This window comes from Leopardus geoffroyi, chromosome B2 (assembly GCF_018350155.1).
Source record: "Leopardus geoffroyi isolate Oge1 chromosome B2, O.geoffroyi_Oge1_pat1.0, whole genome shotgun sequence".
In the NCBI taxonomy this organism is placed as follows: Eukaryota; Metazoa; Chordata; class Mammalia; order Carnivora; family Felidae; genus Leopardus; species Leopardus geoffroyi.
In genome coordinates, this window is record NC_059332.1 from 118,599,688 (window position 1) to 118,615,207 (window position 15,520).

At 39.7% G+C, this 15,520-nt stretch overlaps 1 protein-coding gene across 5 annotated transcripts in view; it reads left to right on the forward strand.

Moving 5' to 3' along the window:
* Window positions 1-15,520, forward strand: part of AKAP7 (A-kinase anchoring protein 7) — a 153,286-nt gene that overhangs the window by 94,561 nt on the left and 43,205 nt on the right. The window lies entirely within an intron of this gene.

Genomic DNA, 15,520 nt, shown 5'->3' on the forward strand with positions numbered 1-15,520 from the left:
GAGTGTGGGAGTAAGGAGTGGCAGAGGTCAAAAGAATAGGATAAGACTGAATAGACAGATGGAGAGTAGCAAAAGGACACCTTCTAGGAGCAGCAGTTATGATTTACAGGGGAGGGAAGCGATGGGTTGGGAAGCAGTGAAGAGGCAATATTAGTGATAGACACACTGCAAAGACTAACGATTGAACCTGTAATCTAGTTAGCTAAGGAAGGTGTGGCAAGGAGCTTGCTAGGTTTGGGTGTAGAAGTAGGTGAAAGAGGTGGGAAAGGAGATACGCACAGTCATACATACTGAGACAGAGGATGTGTAATAAAAAGACTGAGCAGATAGACATGGGATAAAAAGAGGGTGAAATTTAATACTTCCTGTAATAACACAAGATTGGATCCTGAAGTTAAGACTTTAAGTTAGTTTCAGACTATAGCACAGAGGCGATGAGAGGGTTAGGATTGGGCCATCCGTGGGCTCAAATAGAAGCATACAGGTGTGCACAGTTACAGTTGTAGAAGATGAAAGGGGTCATAGGTAAGTTAGAGCTGACTCAGTTATAGTCAACTCAGCCTATATGCAGTGCCCAACAGGTCAGACCAGCAAGATACCAGACTCCGACTTTATGGGCTGAAACACAGTGAGAATTCCAAGTGATGTGAATCAATGAATTTATTCTATCCAATGCCATCCACACGCCCTTAAAAACATTAAAAAAAAAAAAAAAGCCAATTTCAGAGTACCTGGGTGGCTCAGTTGGTTGAGCGTTTAACTCTTGGTTTTGGCTCAGGTCACGATCTCAGGGTTTGTGGGATGGAGCCCCACGTCAGGCTCTGTGCTGACAGGACATGGAGCCTGCTTGGGATTCTCTGTCTCTCCATTGGCCCCTCTTGTCACTTGTGCTGTCTCTCAAAAATAAATAAAAAGCTAAAAAAGCCAATTTCACGTAAGAATGCTTTTGCTGAGTAGTAAAAGTAATTAATTGTATTTAATTTATCTCTATATGTGTGTCTTTTTTCATATTCTATTAACATAAGTGAGAAGTGTTCATAAAGTACCTCAGCAGCATATTGAAGCAGGAGGTTGATAAAGTACCTCAGCAGCATATTGAAGCAGGAGGTTGACTCAGGAAGGGCACTTGTATCATTATTTAAACTACGAGCTAAAGTAGTGACTTCCTTTTCTGAAACGTCATTTTTGTTGAAACATGACTCACAAACTATCATTTTCACATCTGGGCATTTGGCAGGCATTTTCTTTAAAATAAACTTGTCACATCAGGGGTATCTGACATGATTTACTACTATGATAAAATTCAAGCTCTCAGGCAAAAATAAGAATTTTGGAAAACTTTATTACCATGAGTTTAACAGCTTCCTAAAACTTAAAGACTTTTTCCCATTTTCTATTATGGAAAATGTCATCAACAAAACTAAATAGCACAGAGTAGAATAATGAACTCTGTTTTCCCAGTTTTTCCCCCTCTGTCACACTATTTTTATTTTACTGAGGTATAACTTATATACATAACTGCACATAATTAAAAAAATTTTTTTTGTAATGTTTACCTTTGAGAGAGAGGGAGAGAGAGAAAGAGAGAGAGAGAGAGAGAGAGAGAGAGAGAGAGAGACCCAGAATGGGAAGCAGGCTCCAGGCTCTGAGCTGTCAGCACAGAGCTCAATGTGGGATTCAAACTTACAAGCCACAAGATCTTGACCTGATCCAAAGTCAGACGTTCAGCTGACTGAGCTACCTAGGCACTCCCAGACTGCACATAATTTAAAGTGTACAATTTGATGAGTTTTTAACGTACCAGATACAACTGTGAAACCATTATCACCATCAAGATACTGAACATTTCCATCACCATCAGAAGTTTACTAGTGGCCTTTTGCAATCCATGGGGTGATATTAATGATTGTCCAATGTGGGTTTTGTTTTTTGATGTTGTATAATGAAGTGGGTCAAAATATGGAAGATCTGCATAACTCAATCAATATTTCTTAAATGACCAATATTTGTTACAAAGACATATGCATAGATAAAGGATCCATTGAAAATTCAAGATAACAGAAGATTTGACTATAAAGAGTAAGAGGAGTTCAGAAGTTTTAAGATTCCACATTGCAACTAAACTTCAAGAAACTGCAACTTGTTGAGTTTTGGTATAGTATCAAAGAGGAATATTCATGATTATCTGAAAAAGCTATTATTCTCCTCCCTTTTGAAAATTTGTATGTATGTGAGGCTGGATTTTTCTTAGGCTCCAAATGAAACCATATGTTGCAACAGACTGAATGCAGGATCAGACCTGAGGATAAAGCTGTCTTTGATTATGCCAGACATTAAGGAAAATTGCAGAAATGTAAATGAATGCTGTTCTTCTCACTATAAAAACTTTTAATTAAGAATACAGTTGTTTTTCATAAAAAGACTCCTAATGATAATATTTAAGATATTTTGAGGGGCACCTGGGTGGCTCAGTTGGTTAAGCGTCTGACTTTGGCTCAGGTCATGATCTCATGGTTTGTGAGTTTGAGCCCCGCTTTGGGCTCTGTGCTGACAACTCAGAGCCTGGAGCCTGCTTGGGATTCTGTGTCTCCTCCTCTCTCTGCCCCTCCCCTGCTCATGCTCTGTCTCTCTCTGTCTCTCAATAATAAATAAACATTTAACAAAAATTTTAAAAAAGATATTTTGAAGTAAAAAATTTTCAAAAAATTCTGTTTTAATTTCAAATGCAGTAAATATTGGTAAATAATCACCCACATGAGCAAAAGCTCTTTGAGTGGGAAGGAAGATGGGGAGATTGTCAGTAATTTTTAAGAGTGTAAAGTGGTCCTGAAGCCAATACGTTTAAGAATTGCTGCTTCAGTTCATGGTCCAAGAAAACCATGAAAAAACTTAAGCCTCAGACAACTCTCCAACCTTAACTTTGATCAATATTTCCAACCTTTTCTTCCAACAAATTAATTTGGGTGGCTACCTAGCTATCGAATTTTTTCCTCCATTGCTTTTTAATTTCCATTTAAGCATTCTGTGATAAAAATGTATCAAGAACGAAAATATCCCAGAGTGCCAGTACCATGTCTATATGAATGCCTCATTTAAAAATCATTCTTATGTGATGCTGATACTGTAAAATATAGAATGTCCATTTTGCTGTGGGCAGGCCCAAAAAGTTTGTCTTGTTTTCTTTTGCACAGGCTGACAGGGAAGATGATTTAGAAAATTTCATCTCTACTTAGACCAATTAAGATGAATGTATTTCGAGTATGTTAGGAGAGGGAGAAGTGAAAAGACAGTTTATCATCTGAGGAGACTGTGCATTTTTTCCACTTGAAAACTTAGCAGTTGGAAATTTTCTCCGTTGAAAATTATCAAGTAAATTAATAAGAGCTGAGTACAGAGTATGTAATCATTTAATTTCTGACACAGAAATGAGTGACCGTGTAATTTATCATTTAAATGTTCCCTTGTAAGTGTACTAGGCTGGGATAAAAAAAGAAAGCCAAGACTGTCCAGATTTAACTGGAACTGAGTCATTCTGCCTAGAAAGCAGAATGCTCTTGAAAAAGCAGAACCTTTAACATAGTAAAATTTCTCAAATGCCCATGTTATTCCTTTTTGTAATCTAATTGTCCTCTTCTTAAATATTGCTTTGATGAAACATGTCTTCTAAAAAGAAAGCATTTGAAATTTTATGGTTATATGCCCTTAGTAAAAATGAAAAGCAACCGATCATTAGAACGCTCGGCTTATTTCCTTACATTTGCTTGAGTTAGAGGAAGACAGGGATTAAGTAACTGAAAAAAAAAAATGAATCTTTGTGATGGCTCACTGTATTTTAACTGATTTATCAGCTATTAATCTGGATGCTAACACAAAGTGGCAGCTGTGGCTCAGGCTATTTTGAAAATGAAACCATCTGCTGGCCTGGTTTCAAACCTTATGATTTATATCAGATGCCGTAGGAACCCTGCGTATTAAAGGAGCAGTGCTCTGTGGTAAATGTAACGATCTGACAAATTAAACATTAATGCTAGAATGATACAAGAGTAACTTATGTTGTTTTATGATTTATTTGTAGAGCCTTTGATTTTAAGTGTATTTTAGCAAATATGAAAGTAGATATTGAATTTCAAATAAAAAGAAAAAAGCTACATGAATGATATTGGGGTGCAGAGTCTGTGATCAAAGATATTGATGTGTAGTAAACTAGTGTTAGGAGACCTTTCCAGTTGCCGAAAGTTGTGGCTAACTAGCCCATCGCATTGCCTAATTGCCTCTGAATACTCTTTTTCATCACATTAATTAACGCTCTAAAGGTGCTTAGCATAGTGCCTGCCATATAATGTTGTAAAAATGTTAGTTATTGATATTAATAGCCATACTAGTCATATTAGAATACTTACGGTAACAGTGTTCTTACTGTTCTAACATCAGAACATCCATTTCAGGTTATTATAGATTGGCATTATTCTTAATGCTTTCCTTAAATTGTCCTGTGATTAACATCGGTGCATTTAAAAAATAAAAATGCATAGATATATATCAGGTGTTTTAACTTATGTATTTGTGTAATATTTTATATTGCATATATACTTATATATAATTTATATATATATATATAAGTACAATGCGAGGATAAAAACTTCACTGTTTTTTCCTGGCTCTGGGAAACACACAACAAAGTTGTCGGTCTATCTTCTTTAATGTCACGTTGTTAAAAAAAAAAAAAAAGCAATTTGATAATGTGATGCAATCACAGGAGACAAATATGTAAAACTCATGAAGTTCATGCCCCTTTCAGCAAAGCACTAAGGAATTCCAGAGGATGCAGAATAGTGGAGAGGCCGTGTATGTGCTATGCAGTAGCTGACCCAGGAGTTCTGAGAGGCAGGCAGACCTTGTTGTAATGGCCACTGCTACTTCCCAGGGAGGCAACCTTGCACGCATTACTTACTGACCCTAAACCCATCCATAACATGGGGTTAATAATGATGGTTGCCTCATGAGGATGTTGTGAGGACTGAATGAGATAATGCGTGAAAGGCACTTAGCATCATGCCTGACGCGTACTCAGTGCTCACTCACTTGTGCCCATCATTATTGCTGTGTTTATCACAAAGTGTGTGTACAATTCTTAAACCCAGGACAGAGAAGGAAGAGTTAGTATAAGGGAAAAAAGTCATTTTCTTTCTTTTTTCTTTTTTAATTTTTCTTGAATGTTTATTTTTGGGAGAGAGAGCAGGATGTTTATTTTGGGGAGAGAGACAGAGCAGGAGTGGAGGAGGGGCAGAGAGCAAGGGAGACACACAGTCCGAAGGAGGCTCCAGGCTCTGAGCCGTCAGCACAGAGCCCGATGTGGGGCTCGAACCCACAAACTGCGAGTGAGATCGTGACCCGAGTTGCAGTTGGATGCTTCACCAACTGAGCCACACAGGCACCCCAGAAGTCATTTTCTTTTTAACCTTTACTGGGAATATACTATTTTAGGAATTACGAACAACCGTGGACTCTAAAAGATTGATTGTTAAACACTAGGACAAAGGTGTTAAGGGATTTGTTAAATGTCTTTACTGACCATCTTCTAAGGGGGAAGAGAGAGTACCATTTGTGGGTCATATAACCCGGAGGCCTGAGGGACCTCATGAAGTTTCTTCCATCGTTACAATTCACAAATTCTTTGTTTTGTGTTAAGCTGTTGTACTTTACTTTTTGCCAGAGCTACATTTTGATGTCATTGTATTTGGTTAATTGAAAGACCATAATATTCTCATTGTCCAGCTCTGCCTGAAAATCCAGTTCTACCATATTCTTCTTCTGTTTTAGATTCACTCTTAAAATAGGAATCGGAAGAGGGACCATGACCCTAGTGAGGAAATGGCCTGTGGCTGCCACACTACTGTTACAGTGATATTGGGACTCAGCTGTTTGGCCTGAGCTAGCCGGCTTACCTCCCTCGGGGCATTTGAAGAGCTGCTAGCTGTGCATATAAACACATTTTGTTGTATTTTACTTGTGCAATTTGTTGAACAGATAGTTATGGAACCTACTAAGTGCCAAGAATTATGTTGTGTATTAAAGATCAAAGGTGGGCCAACACAGCCTCTGCTCTGAGCCAAGTCATGCAAACAATTACAATTTAAAGTGATAACGACTGCCTGAAGTTAATGGGAACCCACCGAGTGTACTTGTAATTCAGCCTGGGATTGTCGGGGAAGGCTGCACAGAAGAGGGCAGGTCTGAGCTGCAGCGAGAGCCTGTGGGAAGGACAAGTGAAAGGGAGGGTGTTTTCCAAGCTGAGTAACTTCCCGAGGAGGGTTAGTAATGCATTCTGCATGTGAATTCCCTACCCTTCAGATCTTATCTTAATTCAGATCTTATTTTGTAGGGGATGGGAGCCTTCAAAAATTTGGAGTTCAGAATAACATGCTCAGATTTGTGCTTTAGAAAGTCCAGTCTACCAGTAGTATAAAAGCTCGATATGACAGAACAGGAGACTCAATCAGCAAGATGATTAGGAGACTAGGGTGGTAGCCTAGGGAGGTCCTAACGATTGTCTGCAGTGAGCATTTGCAGCAGAGACAGAGAAGGAGGGGTTCATTGCAGATCTAGGCAGGCGGGAGAATCACTCTTTTCAGGTTTACAGCAGATCATCGTAGGAGATGGGTCTAGGATGGCTCTCAGATTTGGGGTTTGACAGCTGGGTTGATGGCAGTGCCCTACGCCAATGTAGGGGATAAAAGACAAACAGATTTTGGTGACAAGAAGATGAGTTTGATTTTAGACATATTAAAACACCTGTGGCCCGTCAAGGGACACATCCCAGAGGGAGGTCTGGGACATGGAGGACGATCTATCCAAGAGATCGATTTGGGATTCAGTGGCATTAAGTTGGCAGTTAAAGCTGTGGGTATGAATGAAGTAGCTGGGGGTTACCTGGGAAACCTGGGACTTCAGACTAGTTTTGTAGCTAGTTACCTGAGGTAACTATTGTAGAGGAAGGAAGGAGATCTAAAACCAAGGGCTAAAATAAAAGGTGGTAGAAATTGGTTAAACAAATATGACCGATCTGTTTATTGTTTCTTCTTGGTCTATAGGGTCTGGACAGCAATGGCATAAAGATGCCCCTTCACTATGCAAATTTGCTTCTCTTTTTTTTAATTTTTAAAAAACATGTTTTAAAGTCTATTTACTTATTTTTAGAGGGAGAGAGAGAGAGAGAGAGAGAGAGAGCGCAAGTGGGGAAGGGGCAGAGAGAGGGAGGGAGAGAGGGAGAATCCTAAGCAGGCTCTGCATCACCAGTGCAGAACCTGATTCAGGGCTCAAACTCATGAACCGTGAGATCATGACTGAGCCAAAGTCAGACACTTAACTGACTGAGCCACCCAGGCGCCCCTCAAGTTTGCTTCTTTTACAGAGAAACTTGTTCTGGTAAAAACAGGGTTCATGAGGGTTGAAGAAACTGAGTATACTCATTTCTCTTTATGAAGATTAAATTCTGTTTTTTTTTCATTAACCCATAAAGATCCTTTACTATTTTATATGACTTGAAAATATTTTATATGAATTCCTAGAACACGTAACAGTGGCTGAGAGAACAACACTTTGTCAATTCATTCATTGTGGTTCTATTTGATCTTCTACTGATGAGTATATTCAAGTGAATATTTTGTCTTGCTTCTGATTATGAGTAAAGGAAACTGAATTTGATAATCATAACTTTTGTATTTCATACCAGGGATTCGTAGCTGCCAAAAATATTTTCATTGCTGACAGCTCTGATCAAAGCAAAAGCTTTTATTTAAGAAGTCAATCTTTGCATAATAAGGTTTAGGAGAAAGACAGTTAATATTTTTGATACTTGTTCTCCAACTATGCATTCAGCAAGAATTCAGTATGTAAGTGTGGCATATATTCATCCATATATGATCTTTTTATTTATTTATTTTTGAAGAAGAGAGAGCACGTGAGCAGGGGAGGGGCAGAGAGAGAGAGAGAGAGAGAGGGAGACACAGAATCTGAAGCAGGCTCCAGCCTCTGAGCTGTCAGCACAGAGCCCGACACGGGGCTCAAACTCACGAACTGTGAGATCATGACCTGAGCCAAAGTCGGGTGCTTAACCGACTGAGCCACCCAGGCTCCATTTTTGTTTTTTTGTTTGTTTTGTGTTTTTTTTTTGGGGGGGGTATATATTTTACTAGCATGACACTCTTTTTCTTTTTCTTTTTTTTTTTTTAATTTTTTTTTTTTAACATTTATTTATTTTTGAGACAGAGAAAGAGCATGAATGGGGGAGGGTCAGAGAGAGGGAGACACAGAATCTGAAACAGGCTCCAGGCTCTGAGCTGTCAGCACAGAGCCCGACGCGGGGCTCGAACTCACGGACCGCGAGATCGTGACCTGAGCTGAAGTCGGCCGCTTAACCGACTGAGCCACCCAGGCGCCCCGACACTCTTTTTCAATGATTTACTTTTTAGGGCTTTTCCCTGTTTTTGCTAGGCAAAATTATTTATCAACCCTTTCAATAACTTTAGTAATTATTGGGGTGCCTGGGGTAAGCATCCCTCTTTGGCTCAGGTCATGATCTCAGGGCTCCTGAGATCGAGCCCCACATCAGGCTCTGTACTGACAGCTTGGAGCCTGGAGTCTGCTTCAGATTCTGTGTCTCCCTCTCTTTCTGTTCCTCCCCACTCACACTCTGTCTCTCTCTCTCTCAAAAATAAATACAGATTAAAAAATTTTTTTAGTAACTTTACTAATTATAATTGACCAATAGCAGACACTAGTGCTTTGCCTGTTATGGGTCCATTTTCTTCCCCTTCTTCCCTGTTGGCAGAGCCCCACTTTCCCTGGATGGTGGTGAACTTCAGAACGCAGGGGACTGGCTTTAGTCCTGCTGATGACTGGGTCCATTCTTCTTGCCAGTGATTAGTTTAGGAAGTGGCCTGTGACCCAATTCTGATCTGTGAGGGGAAGTCTACTTGAGACCTCAGAGAATAGTTTTGCTTGTCTGTTTGTTTGTTTGCTGAGACCTAGAGATTCTAAGGGAAGAGAACGTCATTTTTTATCGGGAATTGTTGGTTATACATGTGATGTCAGGACTTAGCAGCCACCTTAACCATGGGGACACTAGATGACTACAAGCATGTGTACTGTGTATGGAAGACTGGAAAAGTGACTCTTCATGATCTTGTTAAATTACTGAATTACCAACCCTAAGGCAACTCCATCTCTGATTCTAGGAGATAATGAGTTTCTTTACTTTTTAACCATTTGAATCAAGAGGTTTTTGTTACTTGCAGCTGAATGCATTCAGTACATATTGGATATGAAATAAGAGATGTATTAATGGAAAATGTTGGGGTTCAGGATTGAACGGTCAAGAAAGAATTCTTGAGACATTTTTGGTGCAAAAGGTGTTTTTTTTTTTTTTAAGTTTTTATTTATTTTTGAGAGAGAGAGAGAGAGAACACGGGTGTGTATGCACATGCAAACAGGGGAGGGACAGAGAAAGAGAGAGGGAATGAGAGAATCCCAAGCAGGCTGCATCCTGTCAGCACAGAGCCAGATGCGAGATTGCATCTCACAAACCGTGAGATAATGACCTGAGCCAAAATCAGGAGTCAGACGCTTAACCAAGACTGAGCCATCCAGGAGTCCCCCAAAAGGGGTTTTATTAAAGCACAGGGACAGGATCCATGGGCAGAAAGATCTGCACTGGGATTGTAAGGCGCTATTGATTATATACTTTTTAGTTGTGAGGGGCAGAGATAAAGGAAGTTTCCAAAAGGATGTTAAAGAAGACTTACAGGATCCTGGAGGCCTGGCTAAAGTCAAGCTAAGGTTGCTTTTTGCCTGTAGCAAAGCATTAATATTAAGGCAGTTGTGAGTTCCTTGAGGACTGTTGCTCTGCCTGTTTCAAGTACTTGTCAGTAGGCTGCAAGGTGTGAGGACATTTAATATTATCTACATTTCTTTTGCTTTTGTTGTCCACATCATCAATATTTTAGTTTTATGGGTACTTAAACTTTTTTTTTTTAAGTTTGTTAATTTATTTATTTAAGCATCCAACATGGGGCTCCAACTCAAGACCCCAGGGTTGAGAGTTGCTTGCTCTTTCAACTTAGCCAGCCAGGGGCCCCAATTTTATGGGTACTTAAACAATAGTTATCAAATGCTGTTAGAAGTGTCTAAAAACAGAGTGAATACTGACATAGTGTATCAGATGAATGTTACCCTGGGCCACGGTAGATCATGACAGATCCCGAGACCTGCCAAAACCAATCTTGATTTAACTACCTTTCATCTAGTAGAAGTGGATTTTCTTTTTATTATTTTGTGGATTTACTTTCATTCTTCTGTATCGATTTCACTGCTATTACAGAAAAAAAAAACTTTAATAACAATGCATTGAGTTATGAAAGCACCTTTTATTTGAAGTCTTCAAATCCTTTATATAGCAGGGAATGTAACTGCTCAAGGTCAACCGGGGGAGCACCTTCAGAGCTAAATACAGACTGAGGATATTCCATAGAAAGGATAAGTAGCACCTGTGAAAAAAAACCTAGTAAATTAGAAACTAAAACCAAATTTTTGTTTACATTGTTAAATTGCAAATAAAATCTATTCATTTGGGTCCTCTTGGCCTTTTTAAAATACACTTTTTCTTGCTGTGAAGGGTGTTGCTTTCTCTCCGAAAGCCTCAGGGCATTAAAGGATTAAAAGCAGTTGAATAAGAAAGCAGATAATACAAATTCTGGCCAGCAGATTAAATGTATTCTTTGCTTTTCCTTTTTTTTTTCTTTTTGTTTAAAAAACAAGTTTTGACATCCAATCATTGAACTTGTCCTTGAGTTAAGTAACTCCTGTCAGTTTTTGTGAGTTTGTTGTTAATGCCTGAAAAGAAGGACAGACTGTAAAAGCGGGACTGGACAGCAGCTAACCAGAATAGATGACCTGTTACCGGCCTTCGTTCTTACCGCATTTCCTTAATAAAACTGTCCAATGGGATTTACACAATGCGAATGCCCCCCTGCTCCCTCTGGCTCATGTGTACAGATTTCTGCCTCCTACTCTATTTGGCCTGGCCGGGGCCTTCTCTCTCACTTATTTTGCTTGTACCCCTTGTTTCAAAAGTTAACTTCACCTCAAGAGCCCATGTGATTATCATATTAGCCATACTAAGTGTTTAATAAATAGTGGCTGGAATCAAATTGATTGAATTGAGCACATGAGCAGGGGAGGGGCAGAGAGAGAGGGAGACACAGAATCCAAAAGCAGGCTCCAGGCTCTGAGCTGTCAGCACAGAGCCCCACGTGGGGCTCGAACCCACGAACCGTGAGATCATGACCTGAGTGGAAGTCGGATGCTTAACTGACTGAGCCATCCAGGCACTCCAACCCAATTTATTTCTTGCCAATTAAGGGAAGGGCCTCAACTACATACATTGTTTAAAGTTAGGCTAGGGGCGCCTGGGTGGCGCAGTCGGTTAAGCGTCCGACTTCAGCCAGGTCACGATCTCGCGGCCCGTGAGTTCGAGCCCCGCGTCAGGCTCTGGGCTGATGGCTCAGAGCCTGGAGCCTGTTTCCGATTCTGTTTCTCCCTCTTTCTCTGCCCCTCCCCCGTTCATGCTCTGTCTCTCTCTGTCCCAAAAATAAATAAACGTTGAAAAAAAAAAATAAATAAAGTTAGGCCACACACATAGAAAAGTACAGCATAATAAGCATGGAGGAGGCATTTGAAAATCAGGACTAAATCGGCCCGCAGCAGCCGAGATTTGACCATGATTCTTCCGGATTGGTAAAGGAGAAGGACTTCTTCTCTAACTCTAGTTATCTGCTTGCCTCCTCCCCTTTCCTAAGTGCACATACGCTGTATATGGTACATTATGTTTTTCTGCTTGTGTTTTAAAAAAGCATGTTTTCTCTTCAATTACATACTGAAATTCTATAGCATATGGCAATTGCAAATTCAACTACCTATAACTTTCAGTTTTAGAGAAAAACAACTAAAACACTGGAAAGAGAAAGAAAAAGTCTTTGTTGAAAATAGGACTAACATGGGAGTAATGGTAAAAATATATTCTTGGCTCCCAAATTTCACAGTTAGATCAAGATTCTTTTGTCTGCTAATTAAAGACAGGACTTTACCAGTGCGATTAACAAGTAATCCTTAAAGTTTTTCAGTTATAACTTTTTCAGCCTCTCTTCCATGTAGACAGACATTCGTCAGAACCACTTTCAAAGATCAGTATTTAATCATGTAGCTTCGGAACCTTGCCCTTTGGTCACAAAATGGCTGCAAGGATGTCGCAGTGGCTAAAGAGTAGAGGAATATCTGTTGGGTCTGGGTGACATATGCTTTGTGGATTGATTCTTGAGAATTGGAATTTGGTTTTCCAGGAACATAGAAAAACAGAATACAATATTGAATATGTCCATCCAACCTTTGTAAGGCCCAGATTAATAGTTTTTATCTTTTGGCACCCCGGTATCAACATAAAAAACTGGAATATGTTCCAAAAGATCCCAATTTTTATGAGTTGTGTTTTCATGAATCGTCAAGCATTTCTTGAACTTACGTACATTTTTGCTGAAACTGTGACATTTCTTGGCATTAACAGTTCCCATAAGTGTGCCACCTGCTGTGTAATGAAATCTTCCTGAAGTGTTTCTTTGTGCCTAAAGGAATGTCTCCTAATGCTTGGTTCCAGAGTTTGGAGGGATGAAGCATTCCCCCCCACCCCCAACCTTTACACTTCACAACTTAATGCCCTCTTTCTCTTTTCTCTTTGCAATAAAGGAATATATGCTTTTTTCTTTTCTTTCTCATGTGTTTCTGTAAGTTGTCAAACTCAGCTTTCCTTTAACTAATGAATTGGAGGTTTCAAAAGAGGTGGGATCTGTAAAGTTTTATAGATTCAGAATCTTATAGTGAGATTTGTTCGAGTCCAACTTTTATATAGTGAGGTTGCACAGAAATCCAATATACATGTTTTCCAATGGAAAATAATGCCAACCAGTGATACAGGGAATAGAGCTGGTCACAGTTAAGAATTATCTTTTCACATTAGAGACAATATTGTCAGAGCTTATATTTCACGGCACGTGGAGAAGAGGCGGCTGCCACTCCTCATACTGTTTCGTTTCCTCCCTACTGGTTTAGCGGTTAGAACAAGAATCCAAACAACTATAGCAGGCAGAGAACTGTCCTAACCATGATTTGTTCAAGCCAGGCCTGTGAGCAAAGGTTATAGCTTTAAAGTTAGGAACATGACACCATATCAGATATTTTTTTCTCCTTGAGGCTACTTTCTTTTTGTAGATCTCTCTGTATTACTGAAAGGAGTCTGTTAGCCCTCTAATAGAACGCCATTAATATTCTCAGGGATTACTCGTGACTGGTATAAGTTGCTATTTTTCCTGGAAGGTGAGTGCGCTCAGGGGCCATTCTGGTATCTCTGCGCTCTGGATAGATCATCTCTTCACAGTGTGACAGGCAGCAGAACAAGGCTCCAGCTCCAATAAGCGATCTGCCTTAGAAGAAGATTATATTACTCTTGCCCCATTAATAGAGGGATTTCCTGACAAGACATGAGAAACCAAGACTTTTGAACATACTACCATTGAGCTTGGCTAAATAGCTATTTTGGTGCACATTTTTCTGAAATTGTAGTGAGCTGCCTCATAAGGTATATACCTGATAACCACACACAAATTGCGCTTAATGATACAGAGTTCTGGGGAGAGCTGCTCAGGGTCTGTGTAGCCAGACACGTTGAGTTCAGATCCCATTATGGTCCCATATTCTCTAAGAGATTTTGGCCTAGTTATTTTTCTGAGCTCAGCTTTTCCATCTGTAAAAAGGGGATAGTAATACTCCCTACTTCACAAGACTGTGGAAGGGATGAAATGAATGGGTAAATGTAAAACACTTAGCAAGGGCCTGGCATATAGCGAGTGTCCAGGATATCTTAGTGTTTGTTCTTGTTCAGCCTACTACTTGGTTGTTTTTGTGATATAGGGAAGGGCGAGGAGGGGCTTATATCTTCTACAATTCAAGTCAGTTACATACTGTTGTATTCCCAAACAATTGGGTAGACGATGGCTACACACTGGGTCCTTCTGTATGGTAGCTATTCATATTTGAGGAGGGGCATATGATGGTGGGGAAGAAAGTCAGCTTTTTCACCAGTATTCCTAACATATGTATGGTTGTGTTTCAAGCAAGTGAACAAACAAACATCTGAACACATGAATGTGTCCATGATTTCGAGTTGAAAATTTGAGTATATGGAAATTCTTTGGAAATCTATAGTAGTGAAATTAGATTTAATTGTATAATTAACGAATCATATTTATTATAAAAAAAAAAAACAGGAAAGAATGCAATATGAAGACCATTCCTGGAAATCCTGGGCTAAAAGTAGCCTTAGCCTATGGTATGAAACTAGAGCTTTCCAGAATGGAGAGACACCTTAGTGACAGGAAACCAGACTCCATCTGCTCTGTGAGTTTAAATGTGCTAATTATTTACACAATTAAAACCAATTTTAAAAATTCCTGTCTTGGATTTTTCAGTTGTTTTCTAGGCTTTTATTATGGTTGATTCACTCTTAATACTTATGAAAAAAATCTCTAATATATATATTTCCCCCTGAGATTGCAGAATATTCTGAGGTAAATACTGTTACTTAGGTAAGGACACACTTTATATATTTTATTTTTTTAAATTTGTTTTTAATGTTTTAATTATGTTTTTTTTTTTTTGAGAGAGAGAGAGAGAGAGAGAGCGAGCAGTGGGCAGAGGAAGGGCAGAGGGAGAGGGAGACACAGAATCTGAAGCAGGCTCCGGGCTCTGAGCTGTCAGCACAGAGCCCGATGCGGGGCTCGAACCCACGGAGTGAGAGATCATGACCTGAGCTGAAGTCGGACCCTTAACCAACTGACCCACCCAGGCGCCCCTATTTTATTCTTAATTGCATGTTGTTAGAAGTAGTACCAATAGGAATGGATTAATACAGTCAGTGTGGGGTTCATCACAGAGTATTCTCCCCTGAATGCTGCATTTGAGTGAGGGGGCTTTTTGGCTGGAGTCCACATATGTAAGCAGTGACTTAAGATGGCAGCCAGCAGGGCAGGAAATTGGAAGAGGCGGTGGAGAGACTGCAGGCTGGTGCTAGAAAGACTGAGGTGCAAATAGATATAGTACCCTATCTGTTCTCTGCTTCTTCCCTTCCTCCCACACACTTAACTACAAATGAAAACTTTATAATAAACTTACCTGATTTGCAGATCTCACAGAGGAAGATATCCAAAACTCTGACAACAGGTCAGAATTTCATCACTGTTCATACCCGACAGACCTGGGATTCAAAGCTCTGGCTTTCTACTTCTAAAGGTTTTATGGCTACAGCCACGTTGGTGATTAGGGAATGCCAGGACTCACTCGTTTTTTTCAATGAAGAGTGTTCACTACAGATCTTTCTTTAATGCGCGAAGTAGTAGTTCACATAAAAAATTGACAG